This window comes from Sturnira hondurensis, unplaced genomic scaffold (genome assembly GCF_014824575.4).
Source record: "Sturnira hondurensis isolate 20B ecotype Veracruz unplaced genomic scaffold, ASM1482457v3 Scaffold0022752, whole genome shotgun sequence".
Classification (NCBI taxonomy): Eukaryota; Metazoa; Chordata; class Mammalia; order Chiroptera; family Phyllostomidae; genus Sturnira; species Sturnira hondurensis.
Window position 1 is genome coordinate 126,710 of NW_028095383.1, and position 22,333 is coordinate 149,042.

Here is a 22,333-nt window from a genome sequence, read left to right on the forward strand (position 1 = left end):
TTTTTTTTTTTTTTTTACTTTGTCCTCCAGCCCGCTGATCTGATCTTCTGCTTCCTCAATCCTGCTTTTGATTCCTTCCACTGTGTTCTTCAGTTCAGAAATTGTGTTCTTCATTTCCCCTTGGTCCTTACTGATAGTTTCTATTTCCTTTTTGATGTTGATATAGTTTTCAGTGAGTTCATTGTAGTTTTCCTGTAGTTTCTGGTAGCTGATTGTGAGCTCATTGAACTTCCTGATAACCAGTGCTTTGAATTCAATATCTGGTAGCTGACTTGCCTCTATTTCATCTAGTATTCTTTCTGAGGCTTCCTCCTTTCTTTTCATTTGGGAATTGTTTCTTTGTCTTCCCATTGTTTGTGAGACTCTTCTCGTTAGCTTCAGCTTCTTAAATTGATTTGTTCTGGCCTCTTGGGTTTGTGGTGTGAACTTCTGTGGTATAATACCTGTGAGCTTTGGTGGTGTAGTCTCCTTGATCTCCCAAGTTCACTTGTCTTGGGCTGACGTTTAAGTTAACCCTGTGTTTGTCTTTGGGTTTTGGTTGTTTTGGGGTTTTTCTTTTGTGGGCCCTTCCCACCAGCTGGTTAACTGATGGTCCCTCTCTCCACCACCTCTTGTAATTTGCTGTGCTGGTGAGGGCAGCTCCCCTATTTAAACTAAGGTCCGCCTTCGGTGTCATTGATCAGTTTCGAAGTGTGACCTGAGTGGTTCCTGACAGACAGAAAATCAAATGAACCATTGGATCACTGTCACTCCCCACATATGAACTTGAAAGAGATAGGTCAGCTGCAGGAGCCAGGTTGCATCCTTTCCATCCTCCTACACTGCTCTAAATTTTTAATATTTAGCCATTTTTCAAAAATCTTATTCTTCACACTTTTCAAAAAATTGTATATGTCTAGAATTCTTTACTTTTCACCTGTATTGTGTTCCTTCTTATTCATGGAATCCTGTGCTGCCTCCGTATTTGAGTTGTCTCATCATGCATCACTCCATGTACATTGGGGTAAACTATAGCTGTTTGTGCATTTATTTTGTAAACTCTTGGAACTTTCATTATTTCTGATAGTTTTTTTCTGATGATTCTCCTAGGTTACATGCAGAAAAATATAATTTTTGCTTCCTTTATTTCCAACTGCTAAACCTTATTTTGTCTTCATTGTGTGTATTTGTTTTTTGCTTCAGCTTCCAGAAAAAAAAAGCCATATGATAGTGCCAGCTCACATCCAAGCTTAGTTTCTGGTTTTAAGGGGACTTTTCTAGTGTTTTATTGTTTAGTGCGATGTCGACTGTTGATCTGACATTCTATTATCATCTATTCCTTAATTCATTACATATTTATTGGTCCCCAACCAAATGCACTGAGTTTGGCAATAATGTAGGGAAACTGATTGCCTCAGGGAAAGCAGTTTCCATGGCATGGTGCCAGCAAAAGCCAGATTGCGGTGGTTTGCAGAGATGCGTACAAACAATAAAAATCTTCTTAAATATTGATGGAAACATGCCAAGAGTTTTCATAAAAAATATGTGCTGAATTTTTTTAAATGCTTTTTTAGCATTTATTGATTAAATGATATAGTTATTTTTATTTGACATGTTGGGATGATTTAACATATTAATATACTTTCATTTATTTATTTAAGAAATATTTGAGTGCTTACTATAAGCCAGCCATTCTTCTCTTATTGTCAAATTAATTTTGTGATTTTTATTAAATACTGTATGGCTTTGTGATTTTTAAATATAAATTTATAAATATTTAATAGTTTTTACTGTACTACTAGAATAAATTCCACTCAATTTTGGCATGTTATTCTTAAATTTTTAATAACTAAATGAATGGTTTTTATTATTAAAAATTCAAAAGATACAAAAGCATGTAAAGTCAGAAAGTTCACAATTTCCCAATATCCCAAGGGATAGTCCCTATTGATATATATTTCTGGACCTTTTTCTTTTTCAATTTTAATAAACTTCTAAAATTCATTTGCAAGCATTTTTTGTAGGATTTTCACATCAATATTTATGGTGGTGGTACAGATGTCACAGTAGGGAAGCCACACCTGGCTCCACGTCAGGTTGGCCTCTCCTCTAAATGACACTTGATTGCAGTTTCTGACCCATCTGTTCTGTCTGGGAAAAATGACATTCCCTCCAGCTTCAGGCATGCTGGGCACCATGCAGAAGTAGCTGAGGTTCATTTGTTCCAAAAACATTTAGTAAGCACATATATGACCATAGAACTTACATTCTAGGCAAGGAGGCAAATAATAAAATAAATCATATGTACCGTATGTTAGATGGTGATGAAAGCTAGAGATAAAAAGCAAGGAAGGGTATGGGAAATGTTATGTGGAGAGAGGGAACCATAGTTATTGTGGGAAGGAAAGCCCCAAATTGAGAGAAAGAGAACATTGCTGAAAAAGAATTCAAACAGAAGTAAAAATGAATGATGTACAACTACGTACAGGGTCAGTGATCTGGGAAACATGTTGAACAGAGTAAGTGAGGTGTAGAAGAGTGCCTTCTGGATGATTCCATGTGTGCAGGGCACAAAAGCAGACAACACTGATCCATGCCATACCAGCAAGTATGACACAGTGAGAAGGATGGTCATGCTCTGTTCCTTATCCAGGGACTGTAAACACCCACATGTTAACGTCCTTTTGTGAAAATTCATCCAGCTGAACACTTATAATGTGTGCATTTTCCATGTGAATATAGATGTCAATAGTTTCATTATTTTTTAATTAAAAGTTAGCTGTCTTACTCAGATGACATAACCATCAGAGGAATAATGAAAATTGCCACCTTGCCTTATTTTCCCAAAACCTGATATGTTGAAGGGATTTGTCATATGCAAGTGTGTTTGAGTGAATAAGTGAGTGCTTAAACAAACACATCTCTACACTCTAAGCATGATTTTCTACTTAGTCCCTCTGAAGCTAATCACCTAGGAAAACTAAAGCTACAGCTATTGTTACTGTCATTCCCATTTTTTTTTTTAAATCATCTGCCTCCTCTCTGCTGACATAAGAACAATGAACTCACTCAACAGACATTCAGACACTTTTAAGATTTAGAGTCAGGACATCAAATAAAATGAGGACAAAATATTGGTCCAACGGATTTGGTAATGTGTAGGTTCTTGATGATGTCGGTGGGACGAGCTTCGCTCACATGGAGGCAACAGATTGCAGGGAGTTAATGAGAAGCAGACTTAGAGGAACTAGAATTGGTATATGCTGACAAATACTCAAGTACTTTGAAAATTAAGACATAATTACATAGCATTGACAATGTTTCTTAGTGTGTGTGTGATTGTTTATCATAAAAGATGAGAAAAATTAGAGCATGTTTTCAGGCTTAAAGGAGGTAAATCAATAGACAAGGATAGTTTCATTCATTTATTTCTGCATTCAATCTCTTGGTCATTTGTGTATTCAACAATTACTTCCTAAGTATCTATTGTACCAGTGACTGTTCTTGACAGAGGTAATAGAGCAGTGTATCAACTAGGCACACCATCTACCCTCATGCAGTTTACAGTCTATCAGGAAAGAAAGAAGTTGAAGACAGGTGACAGAGGAAATGATTGTTGGGTAGGGGTTGTTTAATGAAAGGACAAGGGGAAGAATTAGTGAGGACAAGAGGGATCTTTTCTTGTAATGAGAGAACAGTGATATCCCTTTCTTACCAAAGGGTAATAACTAAATGTAGGTACAAACATTGATAGAATAATTATTAATATAGAAGACTGGAGGACTATTCTTCAGCAAGACTGTGGGAAAAACTAGCCCTAAGGTGAATGAAGCTAGGTGGAAGATGGGAAGCCCTGTTCAGCGCGACCATGGAGATTACCTAGTTTGGCAGCTGTCAACCTCAGTTCATAAAACAAGCAGTTGTGAAGGGAGACTCCTGGCACCTGTCAATAAGACTAGAATTCTGCAGAGTCACATCTGACATAAGAATCACAAATCCAGTGTTGAAGGTGAAAACCACAGAGTCAGAGTTGCCCATGAAAACCTAAGGAAGCAGTCATACTGGAAATAATATGCTTTCTATCGACTTTTCTTTCAGCATAGGTACAGGTCTTTGTATATTTAGGTGAACCTTAGCTAAAATTATTAGTTTATATTTTGGGACTTTGTATAAAAAATATTTGTGTATGTCTCAGCTTGATGAGAATCTAATGGGATGGGAGCTTAGCCATGATTGAGGCCAACAGAAAAACTAGCAGGTCCATATTCCCAGCTCACACTCGTTCCTCACTATTCAAGTGATGAGTTTTTCTTCCTTACGCCCCCCCTCCTCAACTCTCTCTTTTCATTCTGAAAGTTGGTAATTTAGTTCTTGATAAGTGTAGCTATTGTAGTCAAAATACCAAGCTTATGGATTATTAATTTTTTATAAAGTTAATAAAAACATACTCAAATGTTCTTTATCAATTCCTTGGATCCTGATAGTCTTCCCTGAGGAGAGAAGAAAGGGATGAAGTTAGCACTCTGGAATTGCATATGGATGTGAATCTCATAGGTGCATATCCATCACTGGCTATGTTCAGAGAGGTAATTAAAAGCAGAGAATAACTAATATAATGCAACCCATTTATTTCTCAGTTGTGAAAACTGAGGCCCATAGAGGTGATGTGATTTGGCTAAAGTTATACAACTAGTGGCAGATCCAGGCCTAGAAGCCAGGTGTCCTGGTTCTCAAGACATTGTGCAGCCTGAGGAATGGAACAAATAGTATAACTCACCTGGGGGCCATGGGTCAGTCTGTTCAGCCCACAGCTGCCTGGAGTTCCAACTAAGGAAGCCAGAGTATGTGTCAGCTCACAATTATGACAATTGAATGACTTAGAGATGAATCAAAGCTGGGTAAAAGAAGGTGAGGTTTGAAATTTAACCCTCATGAGCCCAAGAAAGAGGCCAATGAACATGTCCCACAGCAGCTTTTATCTTCTCTAGATGATCCATCTCTGGCTGTGTCACATCCCTCTTCAAACAGCTCAGTGGTGAGTCACCTCCTATCCATTCTTACACCCATGCTGTCTCTGGTGCAATTTACACTGTTAGGAAAATCAGTGTCCACTTGCCAATTAGAGTTTGGGAAGACGGGGGTCAGGAATACCAGTTAGGAGCATTCGTGGAGATCAAAGAGAAAAATAATGAGAAAAGAGTGGCAGGTAGATCTGTGACATCACCTAGGTTAGTGGCTGGTAAAGTTGATCAGCAGTGACAGTGGAAAAGGTAGAATAAAATGACATCTACCTCAAAATGGGAAGGAAAAGAGAGCTCCTGTTTCCATACATACCAACTTGCTGTTTATATTAAACCACATCCTTAAGATAGGTATTGATAAAAACAAAAATTATTTTTCTACTGTAGGAGTTATCCTTTGTTTTACATATACATGGGTCTCTACTAAGGTGTATTGATCCTTCTGAGGAGTCTGATCCATAGTTTCTTATTCATGTATTCATTGATTATTTATTGAGTACCTACTATGTGCCGGGCACTATTGTGAGCACTTGGAATATATCAAGTGAACCAGACAAGCAAATATCTTGGCACTCATAGAACTCCATCAGGGGAAGGTGTCCATAGAACCTAGTCTCTTGGGAACAACAACAGGAGAGAAAGCTGAGGTGAGGGTAAATTGCTAAATTGAAATGGTATTGACTAAAATGAAAGCCAGAAAGAGGTATATTGATAGGCTGAGTTTCATTGGGCCTCTTGCAAAAAAAGTTTCTAGGCAGAGAGAACTGAGATGATGGAGTGTCCATGGCCACAGATCTACCCAAATCACTGGCTGTGATCTGGTGACTCCTGAAAGGACCAGACTCTTGGGGGTAAACCACAGCGTAGGAGGTGCCAGGGGAAGGGCTCTGAGCAAAGGCTGTGCGAGTTCAGACATATAGATAGAAAAAACGAACTGTCAGTTTTAGTGGGTAGTCAGCCTGTAAAAGCCTAAGCAATTTTATCCCAATGTTTTAGCAGATAAGTCAGGCAGAGGTGGGCAGGAAGCAGGGCTGTGGTTATTGAGTTGAGAGTCAAAGGAATATTTTCAGTGTCTGGGAGGAATATGTTACATTGCAAACAATGGTTTAAGACAGGGACTCAAGCACAGAGTGAAGAAGGGAAATACCATCACAACCAGGGTATAAGCTAACAACTCCATGCGGAAGCTCAGTTATAAACTGAACCCTTAATCAAAACTGAAATGACAGACAGAGGGACTGAGCTCCCTAACATTTAAATCTCTCTGAATTAAGAACAGAATCCATCCCATTGGTCGGAACCACATAGCCTGGTCTACAGAGAAAGTAGAATGAGGGGACAGGAAATGGGATCCATTTCTCATCCATGGAGCCACTTCCCTCTTTCATGTAGGAGAAAGGAGGAAGGAGGTCACACCTGTCGCTCCTTTTTACCGCAGGAATCATGGTTGCCATGACATTGATGGTTCCAGAGAGTCCTGTTTCTCAAATTAAACCAGGTGTTCTCTCCACAACTCAGAGGATGGTTTTCTTAGCAGAACATCTGATTAGGACAGGCATGGAGTTCTTACCTGCCTCTTAATCTTTACATGGTTCTTTTCAACTACTACCTTATCCACTATTCATTCTTGGTTACATACAGCTTATGCTCCAATACACTCTCCATCCCATTCCTTTCTTCCTGGCTTCCACCCTTTTTTCTTATTCCCTATTTGGAAGCTTACCTAATCCTTCAGACTTGATGCTTGACTCCATCTTTGACTGATTCAACATCTTCCTCTGGCTACACTTCTGGTAGACATTCTGTTTGGTTCTGCAATATCCATCCACTCTACCATTAGCAACAACAATACTGTTTGGGGTATTAAAAAGTCTAGGGCACATATTGCCATTGATACTATGTTGAATTTGACTTCCAATCAAACCTTCTGTCTCTGTACAACTTACTCCTGAATCAAAGTCCCATGATTATGCCTTTGGTTGTCTGGGTTTAGGGCTACCATCTTGGATTTGGCTTCTTCAGTTTCCAAGTGGAAGTGTAAAGAGGAGGCAAGCACCTAAATTGCACTCTTTCTCAGACCTAATCCTGGTAGGTAATTCTCCTAGAGGGAAATCTGGACTAAGAAGAAGGGAGGGATTCAATATAGTAATAATGTAAGCTACATATGCAATTTTAAAATCATCTAATAATCACATTTTAAATGGTAGAAACAGGTGAAATAATTTTAATATTGTATTCTATTTAAACCAATATTTCTAAAATTTCTTCATGTCAACATGTAATTAGTATCAGAATTATTCATGAGATCAATTCCTTTTTCTTGTCTTTATGTAAAAGTTTGAAATCCAGGGTGTATTTCACACTCACTGCACAGCTCAAACCAAACACTAAATTTTTCAATGTAACTATTTGATCTGTATGTATATTTACAGCAGAAAAAGTGGAATTACATTCCCCAGTTGTCCCAAGAATACTGAAAAGTATTTCAATTACTGAATCAAGTACCAAAAAATCACTTTCCCTGCATCACTTCCACATAGACAAAGCTAATTCATCTTTCTTAGAAGAATTGTTTGAAGCAAAAGCATATCAATTTCAAAACTGTGCCTATTCATGTTTTATCAATTCACTACTTATGTCAGCTAAGTATTATTAACATGGATTGTAAAAAGATATTGGATAGAATGAAAAGTAGCTCTAAGTTTATTAATATCAATAAAATGTTCAAATTTTTCTTGTACATTTTGCAGATAGTTTACATAATGCTGGTATTACAATAAAACATTTTGTATGTTGACTCATATAAAAATACGTAAAATTATTCTTATTAAATTGTATTATAAAAAGTCTCAGAGGAGGGAGGAGAGGTACCATGCGTTTCTCGCCTCTCACTGCCCTGCCATGAAAAGATCATCTTGTGCTACCTTATCCACTGATGGCACTTCTGCCAGGGTGCTTTCCTATCTCAAGTTCCCAGTGGATGTGCCAGCACCCAGATGCCCTATCCTACTCTACATCAGACTCCTATGGTCCTCCATGGGTTAAAGGTGCATGTTGCTGGACTCCAAGGACTCCCACTCCTGTCCACCACTGGGCTGCCACACCTGAGACACTGCCTGTGCACACCCTGCAGTGTCCCAATGTGAGTGATTCCAGTCTTATCCACACCAGCTCTCACAACTGATACCCAGACATCGGTTGTCCTGAAACTTCCCTGGACCCGTCCATGCCCTCTCAATTGGGGACAAGTTGTTCTTACCATCAGCACCCTCTGTGCCTAAATCTTGGAGCCACACAGTCACCAGCCAAGAAGAGAAAGTGCTCACAGGCACTGGAGGACCCTGGGGACTGTCAAATGAGGGCCTGGGACTCCAGACCAAGTAGGAGCTGTGAATACCAGTATACCTGCTGGAAGAGAGAACCCACCAATAAAGGAAGCACCAACAGATAATAAAGAAACATGGTGAAGGAGTGAGTAGAAGCCATAACCTCCACCCAAGACCGATCTAGAATTACAACTAAACAGTAGAGAAATTATCCAGAACAAACAACTGAACAGTAGTGAGAGAGAATCCTCAAAACCTTGGACAGACAGAAGAACCAGCTTTGGTACAACAGCATACAAGGTATGGTGGGCAGAGTGACCCTCAGTTAACCAGCTGGAGGGAAGGACCCACCAAAGAAAGACCCCAAAACAAAAAAACCCAAATAAATCCAGAGAGCCAACATAAACAACAGCTCAAGAGCAGCAAGTTCAGGAGATCAAGGAGACTGCACCACTGAATCTCACAGGTCTCCTACCACAGAAGTTCCTATCACAAACCCACAGAGTCAGAACAGATGAATCTAAGAAGCAGAGGCTAACAAGAAGAGTCAGACAAACAATGGGAAGACGAAAAACCAAACCCCAATTAAAAAGAAAGGAGGAAGCCTCAGAAAGAATGCTAAATGAAATAGAGGCAAGTGAACTATCAGACATTGAGTTCAAAGCAATGGTTATAACGAAGCTCAATGAGCTCACAGAGAATTACCAAAAACAATAGGGAAACTATGATGAACTCACTGCAAATTATATCAACATGAAAAAAGAAATAGAAACTATCAACATGGGCCAAGAGGAAACAAAGAATATAATTTCTGAATTGAAGAAAACAGTAGAAGTAATCAAAAGTAGGCTCCATGAAGCAGAAGATCGAATCAGTGAACTGGAAGATAGGTAGAAATAAATGCCTGGAGAGAGCAAAAAAGAAGGAAAAAAGACTCAGAAAGAATGAAGAGGTGTTAAAAAAACTGCAGGACAACATGAAATGTAATAATATCTGAGTAATAGGGATACTACTAGAAAAAGAAAAAGAAGAGCAAGGGATAGAAAACCTCCTTGAAAAGTAGTGATGGAAAACTTTCCTAATTTGATGAGAGAAAAAGTCACACAAATCCAGGAAACATAGAGAGTCTCAATCAAGAGGAAGCCAAAGAGGCCCACTTCAAGACACATCATCATTAAAATGGCAAAATTCAAAGACAAAGAGAAAAATCTTAAAGGTAGCAAGGGAGAAATAGGAAGTAATATACAAGGGAGCCCCTATAAGACTAACAGCTGACTTCTCAAAACGCTCCAAGCCAGAAGAAAATGGCAAGGAATATTCTAGGTAATGAAAAATAAAGGCCTGAAACCAAGACTACTTTATTCAGCAAGGCTCTCAATTAAAATATAGGCAAAATAAGGAGTTTCCCAGACAAAAGAAGCCTCAAAGAATACACCTCCTTCAAATCATCCCTGCAAGAGATGCTAAAGGGTCTGCTTTGAGAAAAGAAACAACAACAAAAAAAAGAGTGAGAGAAAGAGGAACACAGGTACAAAGGTAGTAAAATGGCAATGAATAAGTATCTATCTATAATAACCTTAAACGTAAACAGATCAAATCCTTCAATGAAAAGACATAGAATAGCTGAATGGATAAGAAATCATGACCCACACATATGCTATCTACAAGACACCCACCTCAGAACAAAAGACCTGCACAGACTGAAAGTGAAGGGCTGGAAAAAATATTCCAAGCAAATGGCCAGAAAAAAACAGCTGGGACAGAATACTCATATCAGACAAAATAGACTTCAAAATAAGGGCCATAAAAAGACCCAGAAGGTCACTTTGTAATACTGAAGGGAAGAATCCATCAAGAGAAATAAACATTATAAATATATATGCACCCAACACAGGAGCACCCAAATATATAAGAAAAATTACATTTCATATAATAAGGGCCTGGTGATGATGAACTCCTTTAGTTTTATCTTGTCTTGAAAGCGCTTTATCTGTCCTTCCATCCTAAAAGATAGCTTTACTGGATAGAGCAATATAGGTAATAAGTCCTTGCTTTTCATCACTTTGAATACTTGTTTCCAGTCACTTCTTGCCTGTTAGGTTTCTTTTGAGAAATCAGCTGACAGCCTTATGGGAATTCCTTTGTAGGTAACTCTCTGCTTTTCTCTTGCTGCTTTAAAATAAAAAGACTCTATTTATTTATTTTTGGAGAAAATAAGGGGGAGAAACACTAAGGTGTGGTTGCCTATCATGCTCCTCCAACTGGGAACCTGGCCCACAACCCTGGCATGTGCCTTGACTGGGAATCAAACCAGTGATTCTCTGGTTCAAAAGCTCGCACTCAATTCACAGAGCCACACCAGGCAGGGATCTTGCTGCTTTTAAAAATCTTTTATCTTTAACCTTTGGCATTTTGAATATGATGTGTCTTAATATGGTCCTCTTTTGGTCCAACTTGTTTTGGACTCTCCATGCTTCCTGAATTTGTGTGTCCATTTCTTTCACCAAATTAGGGAAGTTTTCTTTCATTCTTTTTTTAAATAAGTTTTTATTTCTTGCTGTTCCTCTTCTGGCATTCCTATGATTTGGATGTTGGCATATCTGAAGATGTTCCAGAGTCTTCTTAAAGTCTCCTCATTTTTTTCAAATTCTTATTTCTTCTTTCTGTTCTGGTTAAATGTTTATTTATCCCTTATGTTCCAAATCACTGATTTGAATCCCAGCTTCCTTCCCTTCACTGTTCATTCCCTGTAGATTTCTCTGTTTCACTAAGTGAAATCTTCATTTCTTCCTTGATGTTTTTGCCATATTCAGTGAGTTTTTTGATCATCCTGATCACCAGTATTTTGAACTCTGCATCTGGTAAGTTGGGTATCTCCATTTCATTTAGTTCTTTTTCTAAGGTTTTGTTTTTTTTTTCATGTGGACCATATTTTTTGTCTCCTTAATTTGGCAGCCTCTCTGTGTTTCTGTGTATTAGGTAGAGCTGCTTCAACTCTCAGTAAAAGGTACCTGTAAATTGTGTGGGGCAGAGCCTTAGGTAATTGCCAGGATGAGGCAACTCACTTCACTGCTTTGAGGGTCTGTGTATGGGGAGGGCTCAGAAAGGGGACTGTGACACTGCCTGGCTTCTGGAATTTTGCTTGGCACTAGCCCTGTTTTCAATCACTTCGCCTACTCCTCATATGCAACTGGCACCTTACCAGCTGTTGCCCTGGTAATGAATCTCAGAGTGAAGTGGGTTTGTGTAAGTTTTGAGACAATGAAGGCCATTTAAGTTTAGTTTCTGAAATTCCAGTAATTTTCTCTGCTGCACCAACCCCCACTATTTTTACACCCAGAAGTTATAGGGATTTATCTTCCCATTGTGGTGCTGGAATCTTGAGCTGTGTTGTCTGACTTGGAGCTGTGATCACTTGTTCCCAAGGTATCCCTCCTAAGTTTTATCCACCACACACAAATGTGGGACCACCCATGCTTGTCCTTCATATCTGTCCCATATCTACATTTCCTCACCTCTCTTCCTCATCTCCACCCCTCTACCTACCTGGATGAATGTGGCTTCTTTAAATCCTTGGTCGTTGAACTTCCATATAGTTTTATTTTCTCACAGTTTTGAGTGTTATTTATTTTGAGATTTAGTTGTAGTTCCTTTTTGTGTTTGCATGAGTTGGCAAAGTGTGTCTATCTATGCCTCCATCGTGATCAGAGATCTCCATAGTTTTCTTTTCTTTTTTTTAAATATAGTTTATTGATTATACCATTACAGTTGTTCTATTCCCCCTTCATTCCCCTTAACCCGCACACTCCCTCCCCTACCATTTTCCCCCCTTAATTTATAACCACGTGTCTCAACTTCTTTAGATTCTATATTTCCCCCGCTATTCTCGCCCTCCCCCCATCTATTTTCTACCTACCATCTATGCTATTTTCTGTGCCTTCTCCCCCCTTCTCCTCCTCCCACCCCCCTGTTGCTAACCCTCCATGTGTTCTTCATTTCTATGGTTCCACTCCTGATCTAGCTGTCCTCTTGGTTTGCTTTTGTTTTAGGTGTGGTTGTTAATAACTGTGTGTTTGCTGTCCTTTCACTGTTCATATTTTTCATCATCTCTTTCTTATATAAGTCCCTTTAGCATTTCATATAATAAGGGCTTGGTGATGATGAACTCCTTGAACTTGACCTTATCTGAGAAGCACTTTATCTGTCCTTCCATTCTAAATGAAAGTTTTGCTGGATAAAGCAATCTTGGCTGTAGGTCTTTGGATTTCATGACTTGGAATACTTCTTTCCAGCCCCTTCTTGCCTGTAAGGTCTCTTTTGAGAAATCCGCTGACAGTCTGATGGGTACTCCTTTGTAGGTGACTGTCCCCTTATCCCTTGCTGCTTCTAGGATTCTCTCCTTCATTTTAGTCTTGGCTAATGTAATTATGATGTGCCTTGGTGTGTTCCTTCTTGGGTCCAACTTCTTTGGCACTCTCTGAGCTTCCTGGATTTCCTGGAAGTCTATTTCCTTTGCCAGACTGGGGAAGTTCTCCTTTATTATTTGTTCAAATACATTTTCCACTCGTGGCTGTTTCTTTCCCCCTTCTGGTACCCCTATAATCCGGATGTTGGAACGTTTAAAGATGTCCTGGAGGTTCCTAAGCCTCTCCTCATTTTTTTGAATTCTTGTTTCTTTACTATTTTCTGGTTAGATGTTTCGTTCTTCCTTCTGGTCCACTCTCTTGATTTGAGTCCCATTTTCCTTTCCATCGCTATTGGTTTCCTGGACATCTCCCTTCATTTCAATTAGTTTAGCCTTCATATGTTCCTCTAATTTGTGACTAAGTTCCTCTAATTTGTGACTGTACTCTACCAATTCTGTGAGCATCCTGATAAATAGTGTCTTGAATTGTGCTTCTGAGAGGCTGGCAATCTGTTGGTCACTTAGAGTTATTGGCTCTGGGACTTTGAGTTCTTCTTGCACCATCTTTTGGGCTGTTCGTGCCTGTTAAGTAGCAGGAATGGAGCCCTAGGTTTTCACCAGAGCAGGGCAACTCAGTCCCTGTGTTGTGATGTTGTATGTGGGGGCGGGGTCAAAGAGGGACAATGGCTTCCCTCTGGTGCCCGCCTCCGCGACCCCCACCAGCACCGCAGCCACCACCATCACCAGGGCCACGCACCCCGCTCCACTGCATGCAAGTGTGCCACTGCTGTCAGCCCTCCACCACTGGGTTCACCCCCTGGGGCCTGCGTGGTCCATCTCACTGCGCGTGAATGTGCGACCTTGGTCAGTCTGCCCCGCACCCCGACTAGGTCCGGGCTGCCTGCGCTCCTAGGTGTGTCCTTCCCGACCCTGCTCCGCTGCTGGCTCTGCCTCTCTTACCGTCCCCGTTGAATGGTTCGTAGCTGTCGGGCTTCGGTATAATTCAGTTTTCTGGTCTCTGGGTGTGTTTTAGTTCTCCAAAACTTTTGTTGTATCCAAACTTGGTTGTGGGAGAAGGCACAGTGTGTCCACCTATGCCTCCACCTTGGTGGAAGTCCATAGTTTTCTTAAATTATAAAATATAAACAACATAAAATGTACCATTTTAACCATTTTTTAGTGTACAGTTTTGTGGCATTAAGCACATTCACATTGTTGGGCAACCCTTACAACTACCTACCCATCTCCAGAACTTATTTATTTATCTTCTTCAGCTGAAACTCTGTCCCAATTAAACAATCTTTCCCATCACTGCCCCTCAAACCCTGGCAATCACCACCTTACTTTCCATCTCTATGAATCTGACTATCAAGGAATTTCATATAAGTGGAATCATATACTATTCATTCTTTTGTGACTGGCTTATTTCACTTACTATAATGTCTTTAAACTTCATCCATGTTGTAGCCTTTGTCAGAATTCCCTTCCTTTTTAAAGCTAAATAGTATTCCATTATATGCATAGGTCACATTTTGTTTATTTAGTCATTCAACAATGGACATTTCAGTTGCCCACAGCATTTGACTATTGTGAATAATGCTGCTGTGAATACAAGCATGCTAATACTCATTTCAAATCCCTGCTCTCACTTCTTTTGGGTATATACCCAGAAATGGAATTACTGGATCATATGGTATTTCTGTTTAATTCTTTGAGGAATTGCCATACTGTTTTTCACAGTGACTATATCATTTTATATTCCCACTAGCAATGTACAAAAGTTTCCATTTGCCCTCACCAAAACTTGTTATTTTCTGGGTTTTTGTTGTTGTTGCTGTGGCGGAGGGGGGAGGATAACAGCCTTTATAATGGATGAGAAGCAGCATCTCATTGTGATTTTGATTTGCCTTTCCCAAGTGACTGGTGATATTGGGCACCTCTTCATGAGTCACACCAATTCTTTTTGACTGTTGAGAAAAAACATCAAATTCACTATGTATTTGCTGAAAATGTCTCAATATTTCCCATTTATTTTTTTAAATGTCTATGTCAAAACAAGCACAGTATTTTTGTCTTGCTTTGCCACAGTTAATTCCTGTGGACATTCTCCATGAAATCTGATGTATTTTCTTCCAGCCTCTTTTTTCTTTTTACTATTCTGGTCATCACACTAGCTTCTGCATCTCTCTGTGATTCTGCATCAATTTTATGTTTTCCTTTTGAATTTAAAATTGTGTTCCCCTTGTGTTTTCTATAGAAAATGAATAGAATGATATTATAATATAATATGTATTTTGATTTAGTTATCAATTGTGATTTACAAAGGCATCATGCAACTCATAATATTTGCATAAAACATTCAAGTAAATACATTAAATGTTAGATCAGTGCCCAGAAAAAAATCATTCAAATTGAATCAGTCCATTGAGACCACTCATAATGGTGATGTGTTCACATGTAACCCTAGAAATATGCACATATGCCAACTTAAGACAAGGCATGTGCTATATGTGCCCAGCATGTGCCCTACAATATAATGATAATATTTTATGCAGTACAATTATTAAAGTGCAATTATTTGTTCATCCTACTAAGATTAAACTTCCCAGAAAAAACTCTTATACTGATTCCATTTTGAAATTTTAAAAATTAGGTACAGCTAAGAATTTAATTCTTCACTCACATTAGCCATTTTTCAAGTGCTCAGTAGTTACACGTGGCTAGTAGTGGCTACTATACTTGCTAGTATAGTGCTAGAAATATAAAACCACAACAATAAATTGAGCAATTTACTGCTTAGTTTCTTCCCTTAAAAAAAATCTTGGCAAGGACTTCCAGCCAAGATGGAGGCATAGGTGGAAACACTGTGCCTCCTTGCACAACCAAATTTAAGAACAACAAAGATTTAGAAACAAAAACACAACCAGAACAGACAGAAAATTGAACTGTATGGAAGTCTGACAACAAATCTTTCATCCAGACCGGTAAGAGGAGTGGAGTCAGCAGCTGGCAGAGGGGGGGGCATGGCAGGAAAAAGCTTGCACAGGTGGCACCGAGCTAGCATGCCATGGGTGTGGGGAGGCAATAAGCAGACCCAGTGAGGTACGCAAGGCGGTTGGCTGCCCGCAGACACACATTTGTGTACAGATAAACCAGGCAAAAATGGGCAGTGAGACAGACCGCACAACCCAAGGCCCCAGTGCTTGGAAATAAAGACTAAAAGCACTGATTGAAAACACTTGTGGGGGTTGATGTGCTTGGAGAGACTCCCAGCCTCACAAGAGTTTGTTGGAGAGACCCACAGGGTCCTAGAACATACACAAGCCCACCCACCCAAGAACTAGCACCAGAAGGGCCCAATTTGGTGTGGGAAGCAGCAGAGTGGACTGAAATCTGAGAAAGAGCAGAGCAAGCACCATCATTCCCTCTCTGACCCCACCCCCACATACAACATCACAACCCAGAAACTGGGTTGCCCCACCCTGGTGAACACCTAAGGCTCCACCCCTCACAAGTAACAGGCATGACCAGACAAAAAAATTATGGGTCACACAGAAGGACAAATCAAAGCCCCATAGAGGCAATACATTTAAGTGACCAAGAGATAGCCAACCTATCAGATGCACAGTTCAAAATACTGGTGATCAGGATGCTCACAGAACTGGTTGATTTTAGTCACAAATTAGATGAAAAAATGAAGGATACACTAAGTGAAATGAAGGAAAATGCACAGGGAACCAATAGTGATGGGAAGAAAACTGGAACTCAAATCAAAGGAGTGGAGCAGAAGGAAGAAACAAATAACCAAACAGAAAAGAAGGAAGAAACAAGGATTCAAAAAAATGAAGAGAGGCTTAGGAACCTCCAGGACATCTTTAAATGTTCCAACATCCGAATTATAGGGGTACCAGAAGAGGAACAGGAAGAGCAATAAGTGGGAAACTTATAGAGAAAAACAATGAAGGAGAACTTCCCCAATCTGGCAAAGGAAATAGATTTCCAGGAAGTCCAGGAAACTCAGAGAGTCCCAAAGAAGTTGGACCCAAGGAGGAACACACCAAGGCACATCATAATTACATTAGCCAAGACTAAAATGAAGGAGAGAATCCTAGAAGCAACAAGAGATAAGAGGACAGTCACCTACAAAGGAGTGCCCATCAGACTATCAGCTGATTTCTCAAAAGAGACCTTACAAGTAAGAAGAGTCCGAAAAGAAGTATTCTAAGTCATGAAATGCAAGGACCTACATCCAAGATTGTGCTATCCAGCAAGGATTTCATTTAGAATGGAAGGGCAGATAAAGTGCTTCTCAGATAAGGTCAAGTTCAAGGAGTTCATCATCACCAAGCCCTTATTATATGAAATGTTAATGGGACTTATCTAAGAAAAAGAAGATAAAAAATATGAACAGTGAAAGGACAGCAAACTCACAGTTATTAACAATCACATGTAAAACCAAAGCAAACTAAGCAGACAACTAGATCAGGAGTGGACCAACGGAAATAGAGATCACATGGAGGTTTAGCAACAGGGGAGTGGGAGGAGAAGAAGGGAGGAGACGGTACAGAGAATAAGTAGCATAGATGGTAGGTAGAAAATAGGACGGGGCGAGAGTAGTGTGGAAAATGTAGAAGTTAAAGAACTTGTGACACATGAACACAAACTGAAGGGGTGGAATATGGGGGGAGGGGTTATGCAGGGTGGAGGGGAATGAAGGAGGGAATGGGACAACTGTAATGGCATAATCAATAAAATATATTAAAATAAGAAGACAATCTAAAAAAATCTCTGCATAAGTGCGCAAGAAGGCATGTAGTTGGATGTTCCTTGCAACATTTTTTACAATGGCCACCAACTGAAACAGGTCTCATAGCCATCAATTGGGTTATGGCTCCAAATTTGTGGTGCATTTACTCTAAGGAATTTTATGGCATAGGTTAAAATAGATATAACTGTCCCTGAAACAACATAGATTTGAACTGCATGGGTTCACTTGTATATGAAATTTTTAAATAAATACTGTAAATGTATTTTCCTTATTGCTTTCTTAATAACATTCTCTTTCCTCTAGCCTACTTTATTGTAAGAATACAGTATATAATACATATAACATACAAAATATGTGTGAATCAACTATTTTGTTGGTATGGCTCCCAGTCATTGGTAGGCTATTAGTAGTTAGGTTTTTGGGGAGTAGAAAGTTCTATGTGTATTTTTGACTGCCCTTGTTTTTCAATGATCAAGTAGATGTGGTTAAATCTCTTAGATATAGTTATAGGTAGGGAGGAGGGAAAAGGAAGTTGTACAATGTGATGTCATCTTTTAAAAATATTGCACTTTTAAATTGATTAGATGGATGGGTAGTTAGACAGACAGAATAGATAGATACACACAAGAGTGCTTACTTCTGTGTCTCTATTGAGGGAGAGAGGAAACTTAGGCTAACTTGGATTTAATAGGAGCAGTGCATTCATGAATTATTCATATAATTAAAATTACTTTGGGGAAAAAACTTAAGAAAGGGGAAGTCTTGACAGAGGTGAGAAGATAAAGGCACCAATTAAATGTAATTAACTGCAATATAGATTGCATGATATGTAAATAAGTGTTATCACTGGTTATATTTTTTGATGTACATGTCAAAAGTAATTATTTGAAAATAAAATATACAAATTGGGTAGTGACCTTTCTGTAAACCCAAAATAGGAAATGCCAAACAGTGATCAAAACTGATTTCTGAGGCTTGCTTCTACCACTGTTTTGGCTAACATGCAGGTGACCTACCACAAGCTACAGTTGCATTTAAAACCTCCAGACCACAGTCCCAATTGGCATCCAACCCACCAAACTCACCATTTTCCAGCCCACCAGTTCTCTTGAAGTTCTGATTTCCATATCCACTGTTCTTGTCTTCTGTTCTCTTTCTTAAATATAGATGTTAATTAAGTAATAATTCAGATTCAGACAGGTGGAGACAGGAACAAAATACATAAGCTTTCTCAGGGAAAGGAGGCAACATTTAAAATCTTTGGGATCCTCAATTTGCCCTTCTTCACCTCAAAGAGACTCGGGTTTGGATTGTCGACATCTCAGTGGTAACTTTCTGTCTCTGGTAGGTCAAGTTCACCCCCCGGCCCATAGAGCTCAGAATGTTAAGTGTAATCCTGATCCCAAATTCCTTTGGTGGACTTGACATTGAGTAAATAGATTAGTCAAGGAAAACAACTGAATCTGCAGAGTGGCCTGAGAATTGCCTTGAACTTTGTATAAAGTACCTGAAATTGGAGCTTCTTGAGAGCACTGGCTTTAAGCCATTTCCCAAATTAAACTTGCATTCCACTTCCCTGAGATCACTGCCTTTTACCAAGGTAGGATTATGGAAACTCTGAACTGCCTGAGTTGAGGATGTGTGTCCATGAATAAACTGAGATGAACAAATCTGTAAAAAGCAAAACAATAACCCCAAGAAGATGGCATGATTCACAGGGCAAATGACAAGAGGGAAAAATAAACACAGCAGAATTAACTTCATAAGTTAGAAAACTTGTTGAAGATAATAAGACCTAACATAACAGAAACAAAAGAATTCAACCAACTCCATTTAAAAAAAAGGCCCTTTAGACTAGATTTTAGAAATATTGCTAGCTATGTTTTCAAGAGAAAAACATAATGCAAAGTGAATCAAAAGTGTTAAGAGAAAAAAGAGTGGATGGTAAAAACAACATCAGAAATACAAAATTAGTTGTAGGTCCTGAAGGATAATGGCGACGGAGTACGAGGGAGCAGATTCCACTTCCCCCTACACGCGGGAGAAAAACCTAGCTGATCTATGGAGGAACAGAGCAAACAGCCAATAGTACTCTAGCATATATGAAAATAAGAGACCAAAAATTGTAATGGACACTGAAAAACCAGATGGTAAGGTAAGTGCTTCAGGATAATAAAGTCCCAGGGATCAGCGTGGGGACCAGGGCGGCTGTAGCCCCAGGCCTGGTGTTGGGTGCCAGCGCTGGGTCTACCACAGAGTCCTTGGGAGAGAGCCGGTTCAACTGCTCCCTCCCTCCCTGGCCAAACAAGGTTTAAGCAGCACCGGGAGAGACCTGGTTGCTTCAAGTTGCACAGAGGAGAATAAGGACAAAGAGGCAATCACATGGGGCGGGGGTGGGGGTGGGGGGCGGCTGGGATCACCCACGGAGTCTGTGGACTCCAGCTTGGGAGAGTTCAGAGTTGCACAGTGATGCGCACTGACCCTATATTCACTAGTCTGGCTGGAGAATTGGGCTGCACTGAGCAGCAGACTTGAGTAGGAGGAACTCCTCAAAAAGAAAAACGGAAATTCTCCTGCAACAGCCGCTTGGCCTACTCCCCTCCCAGCTGGGCAGTGATCCCGAGGTGGTGCAGAAGGTTGCCCACAAGGGTGCTCACAGAAGGCAGCTCACAGAAGGCCACAAGGATAGACCCTGAATGTCCCCAGAGCACTGGGAAGGGACCCAGGCAGCTGGGCCAAGCACGCACGTGCCCCCTGCACCCAAGCCCACAGAGGTAACCCTGGGGAAAGAGCCTCTGAGGAAGACCTGGATCCCACACCAAAGGTGCTGGGCAGAGGTGCAAGAATAGCCCTAGAGTGAGTGCTGATTACACATCGGGAAGGGAGGAAAGACATACCAATTGTCCCTCAGCCTGCTGCAGCCAGCAAGACGAGAAAAAGTGGTTTGGCCAGTTTGAAACAAGGTGTTTTTGGTTTGGGTTTTGTTTTTTTCTTTAGTAATCTTTTATTTTTTTTAATTTTTATTATTGTCTTATCTTTCAATACCTTTCTCCTCTCTTTCCTTCTTTCTTCTTTTATTCCTTCTTCCTTTCTTTCCAATTTTATTTCTTCCCCCCCTCTCCTACCTTTTTTTTAATACCCAAAAGTGAAACAAAAAAAAAATCTGGAAGTGTGAAAAGACTAGAGTTGTACCCAAACAGGGGGCATCCCAACAGTAGAGACAGACAGACAGATTTCATTTCGCTATTGCAGAGAAATTTCAAGTTACTGCATATTTGTATTATTTTTTCATTATTCTTACATCTTTTATTTTAATAGTATTTTTGTATTCTTCTTCTTTCTGAATAGTCTTCTTTGCTTGGCTGGATATATTGTATCATTTGACAGGTTTCCCCCATTCTCTATTCCACAGTGTATTGCTAATTTCCTATCCTTCACATCACTTGTGTTCCTTTAGCACACTACATAAAGTCCTATACCCCCTATTCTTGTTATCTAGATCGCATAGATTCTGTCATATGATTGTGGCTCTAATATTGTTGTGAATAGTAGCTGTTCCTTACAAAGATAAATAATTCACAACACATCTCCCAGATCTTAGCCGACTTCACAGTTTCCTGAATTCTATTACTGGAGTGATTAACTCTATTTGTTCACACACTACACCTATTTATTATCCTTTACTCTCATCTTACCTCAGAATCTGACCTCCCACAACCCCACTGTTGTCTAGATCCAACTCTCAAGACTTTCCTCTCCAACAAGAGACTTATCTTTTGTCCATCCTTTCTTAAAAATGGCAAGTTGTATTGAAGATTACGGTTAACACTATACATAGCCTAAAGATCTTCTATCTCTTCTCTACCAGCTGTGACTGTAAATATCATAAAATACTCTCCTGCTGTCATAAACCATTTTGCCTCCCGTCCAACTGATCACACAAAGAAAAAGGAGTAGGTGGAAATGGAGAATGCCAGGATACCCACTGGAAGAGGAAACCCAACAACAAAGAAACCACCAATTGATAACAACAGAAGAGGTGAAAAAGGGAGTAGAAACCACACTAACCTCAATCCAAGACCTATCTGGAAAAACAACTAAATAGTGGAGAAATCTACCCAGTACAAACAACTGACCAAGAGCAAAAGAGAATCCTCAAAACCTTGTACCCATGGAAGAACTAGCTTCAACAAACCTGCCCTCACCAGTACAACAAATTACAAGAGGTGGTGGACAGAGGGACCATCAGTTAACCAGCTGGTGGGAAGGACCCACAAAAGAAAGACCCCAAAACAACCAAAACCCAAAGACAAACACAGGGTTAACTTAAACGTCAGCCCAAGACAAGTGAACTTGGGAGATCAAGGAGACTACACCACCAAAGCTCACAGGTATTATACCACAGAAGTTCACACCACAAACCCAAGAGGCCAGAACAAATCAATTTAAGAAGCTGAAGCTAACGAGAAGAGTCTCACAAACAATGGGAAGACAAAGAAACAATTCCCAAATGAAAGGAAAGGAGGAAGCCTCAGAAAGAATACTAGATGAAATAGAGGCAAGTCAGCTACCAGATATTGAATTCAAAGCACTGGTTATCAGGAAGTTCAATGAGCTCACAATCAGCTACCAGAAACTACAGGAAAACTACAATGAACTCACTGAAAACTATATCAACATCAAAAAGGAAATAGAAACTATCAGTAAGGACCAAGGGGAAATGAAGAACACAATTTCTGAACTGAAGAACACAGTGGAAGGAATCAAAAGCAGGATTGAGGAAGCAGAAGATCAGATCAGCGGGCTGGAGGACAAAGTAAAAAAAAAAAAAAAA